The 4165-nt window shown below is 47.8% G+C and overlaps 1 long non-coding RNA gene across 1 annotated transcript in view; it reads right to left on the reverse strand.

Moving 5' to 3' along the window:
• LOC103902039 overlaps positions 1–2082 on the reverse strand; it is an 11580-nt gene extending 9498 nt beyond the window's left edge. The window contains exon 1 of the long non-coding RNA XR_657768.1: positions 1902–2082. This is a non-coding gene — a long non-coding RNA (uncharacterized LOC103902039). The remainder of the gene's footprint in view (positions 1–1901) is intronic.
• Between the last annotated feature and the right edge of the window lie 2083 nt (positions 2083–4165).

Raw genomic sequence — 4165 nt, forward strand, 5'->3', positions numbered from 1 at the left:
ATCGCACCAGGGGGGAGAGAGTGAGCGGCTGTGTGGTGCTTAGTTGCCGGATGGGGTTAAACTACGACACATGTTTTCAGTGTTTACGGCAAAGTGTCTCCATTGCTGGTTGTTCTGCTACTGCACAAGGGAGGGCAATTTTATCTTTCCTGTATGTGTAGCTAACAATTCCAGGAACCCCAGTTCTCCTCCCACTTCCCTTTTTCCCTTTCCTGGCTCCTTTCCTCTGGGATTTGACAACACCAGCCTGAGGCTCCGGGTTACCGTTAACATCACTTCTCCCCCGTTCCTTCCAAACCTTGTAAAGGAATTAAAAAGTGAAATTTGTGTGGGTTTTTTTCAGAGGAAGACCATTGGGAAGGCCATTGGAAAAACTAAGCTAGCACAGCTTTCCTGGGGTTTCAGCTTTGGGTGCATCTGTGCCACTCAGTGGGGTGCTGGGCAGTGGCGTGCAGCATGCCTTCAGCACCCATGCTAGCCCAGGATACCCACTGTGCTGCTTGGGTACAGCCTCCTTTCTAGATTTCTGCCACTTTCCTTAAGGCCTGGCCTCAGTAACCAAAATCTTGAGCTAATTCTAGCCCTAGTTTAATCCTTGCAGCAGTCATCCCACTGGCACAGCCTTATGCCAGTGGCAAAAGTAGGAAAGAGCTTGATCCCACAGGAGACCCAGGAGATACCTGAGGAGGAGTGGCTGTACTTAAGAGGCTCATTCCTCAATACATCTTCCAGGCATTAAAATCTCAGCATGCACAGAGAGGCTCCAAGAAAGATAAACACAAAATCTGGATACCCTTAGAAGTGGAAATGCTGGGGTACGGGGAACGGGTGCCACAAGCTTTCTCGCTGCCTCTGTGTGTGCAGCTGGATTAAATGCTGGACATGCTTTTATACTACAGCACTACATCCGTTCTGGAAGGCAGAAAGAGGCAGCACAGCAGTGAGAATGGCAGGATCTCTGGGGAGGATCTGATTTTGCACAGGTGCTTCCTACAGCCCTGGTCCATGTCAGGGAAGAGTTTTCCTTCTGTGTGACTGTGAAGCTGCCACGTGCTGGGGCATACCTGTCACGTCAGGTCACTGTAGCCAGGGAGAAGCCGAGTCCCTGCACTGGGGCTACCATATGTGCCACCTACAAGGGCTGCTTTGGGTAAGTGTCCTGACGCGGTGTGAAGCCCAGCTGGAGATCATGTGTCCTGGCCTCACAGGTCACTAATGATCTGCAAGCCACAGCCTGGCATGGCCAACAACATGCTGCTAGACACTGAGCAGCGAGTCTGCTTGGGAAGTGATTTACTTCCAGATTTCTTTCACAAAGAATAGCTTGCATGGTTTGCCGGCGTGGAAGGTCATGATGTGGTATTTCTTAAAACAGGGACTTTAGGAAAGGTTTTAAAGTTCTATTTGAAACATTTTGTTGCAATAAAGTAATGGTGTGGTGTTTTTCTTTCTCTGACCAAGCTTGGAAGCTAGCAAAACCTAATTTCAATGTCTAAATGTGATGCTTTCTGTTTAATGATGTAATAGTGTTGGCTGGAAAGCCCTACAAAGGCAAAAGGCTTTGGCCCATGCTACAGGGAAAGTTTTGGTTGAAGAAGGCAACAGCGAATGTAGTACAGCCATAATAACTCTGTTTTGCCAGGTATGCACTTAGTTCAGTGCCCAACAGGGGACTATTTTACTGTATTTGTCCTGTCCACTACATGTAGGGCTCTTGGACAAAATTAAGTATGATTCTTAAATGATTCCTCTGATCCTGCTTGCCCCTACACGAGCAATAGCCTTTTCTTCCCTCCAGACCCTCGTGCACACAAGCAGTGGCAGCAGCCAGTGCACTGCTATTGTCCCAGTGAAGTTGCACTGGGGTCCCCCCACTCAGGTTATGGCCTTCAGGAACTTACCCCAGAAAACGGGCAAAAGAAGGCGGGACAGCAGGTTTTTTGCAGCTGTCTTTGGTTTGGTTGCATTTTTTCAGTTCAGTTTCACTCTCCGGCTCAGAGGACTTGTTACCCACCTTGCTAGACAGGCTGTTTCAGGTCTGTAGGGTGCAGCTACGGCACGCAGTGATGGCAGCTATTTGCTCAGCTCCCCGGTGCTTGAGGCCAGCGTGGGGTAAGCAGCGCTTTTGCATTCCCGCTGATCCCTGCTGGAACAGCGCCAGCCCTACGTGGCCTTAAAAGTCGGCTTCACTTTCTTTCTTATTTAAAGCTACAAATTAGCAGCCAGGCAAACATCTTGGTGTCAGCCCTTGGCAGTCCTCAATTTCACAGTGAGGGGCAATGGAAAACTCAGAAACAGAGAAAAACACTAGGAAAAAACCCAACAAAACAAAATGTCATATAAGGTGAGTCCTAGCTCCCTTCCCACTTGCATTGTAAGGTTACTTAGGTTCCCGTAGCTTCTTAGTCCCATGGGTATGACAAAAAGTATGTCAGTGTTATTATCGGTCCAAAAATCATGCACAGAATTTCCAGGTGATACTCAGGACTGTACTGTATGCTCTGTGAGAAAGAAAGCACAATCCGCATTTAAGAGGTGTGTAATGATAGCTCTAAAAGACATAGCTAAGAATTCAGGGCACAGAGCTGGTCAGGTAGCCAGTACCACCAAAAAAGGTTTATATAGGTATGACGGGCAAATTCACTGTGAGTAGGGAATAGGAGCCATGTGGTATTCAGGAGTACAAGTACTTACAGAAAGATTCAGCATTATGGAAGTTTCTGCAAGCAGGTTTTGTCGAAGCTAGTGTTTAATCCAGATCTCCCACATACCTCCCCAGTGCTTTAAACTGCGAGAATATACTTGTTCCCTAATTGCAAAAGAGCACCAAGGATCTGTAAGTATTTCTGTCAGTGGGATTGCTGAGTGTTGGCATAATCAGAGAAACCCTTGACTGCAGGCTTTCAAGTGTCCAGATCAGCTCTGGAGTTTGGAGAGCAAGAGCATACGAGGAGAAAAAAGGCTGGCGAAAAAACAAGCAGTAGGTCAGAGTGCTTGTTGCCATGCTAAGAGGCATTTTTTGATTCTCTGCACAAATCAGATAACTTAGGGAAGGTGGTCCAGATCCAACTCATGAGTTCCTGAATGCCTTGTACCAGATTTTAACAAGGTGAAATTTCCATTGCCCTCTAGAAAGGCCTTAGTTAAGTAAGGTCTGAGTATCACCTTGGAACATACCCTGACCGGGTTATACAACCTTTGCTCACGCAGCTGCCCTCAGTTCAAGTAGCTTCTTTGCAAAAGCCAGTTATTGCACTCCCTGAACCAGCTCTGTGTATAGTTGCACCTTTGATGTAGATGTCCCTTTTGATGTAGTACCTCCCAGCCAGGGATCTCCAAGGCCCATGTAAATATTAGTTATCAAACTCTAATGCAAACCTGTGAAGTGGTTTAGGATTTCTCTTTGTCACATGAAGAGGAGTAAACAGAGGTGCCAAGCTGGTAAGTGCTTTGCCCAAGATAGGAGTTGTTGTTGGAACACAATTGGAGGAATAAGGTATCAATGGAAATACAGGGTCCTGCCTTCAAATCCCTGCCTTTTACTGACAGAACTGCAGTTTTGAGACTGCATGGTCTTTAAGACACCACCAGAGTTCATTTTGTGTTCGTCGAGCCTTCCGATTCCCAGGCATTTCATTTATTTGCTTTTGAATCCGTGTGATTAAAGGAAACATGAATTTGTTCCCAGACTGACTCTGCACTGCTGATGTCTCAGGACCCTCCTGCAGCAGGAGGAGGTTTACTGGGACAGTGTGCGGCGGGGGGAAGAAGATGCCTGAGGACTGCCTAGTGGATGTGATGGTGGATGGCTGCAGCCACCATCGCTCAGCCCCTGCGCCGTGCAGGCGGGGACTGTGCCCATCGCGGGGTGCAACTACGCGGGTGTGATGATGGCCCATACTTCAGAGCCATAGTGTTGCATATACTATCTAGATTACACTAACTTGTGTTGTTCCTATATGTCAGCGTGCAAATACAGGCAGGGAGGTACCCAGAGACAAAGGGGAAAGGCCTAAAGAAGTCATCGGAGGAGTCCTTTCGTACGGCATGACCACGAACACCCCAGTTATCTACAGGCACGTTAGCCGAGGCTCCTTTACTTCTCACCCCTCCTGATTGTCACCTTGATGGCCAGGTTCCCATGCATCCACGTGGGAAACAAGGG

The sequence above is a fragment of the Aptenodytes forsteri genome, unplaced genomic scaffold (genome assembly GCF_000699145.1).
Source record: "Aptenodytes forsteri isolate BGI_AS27 unplaced genomic scaffold, ASM69914v1 Scaffold2, whole genome shotgun sequence".
NCBI classification, from domain to species: Eukaryota; Metazoa; Chordata; class Aves; order Sphenisciformes; family Spheniscidae; genus Aptenodytes; species Aptenodytes forsteri.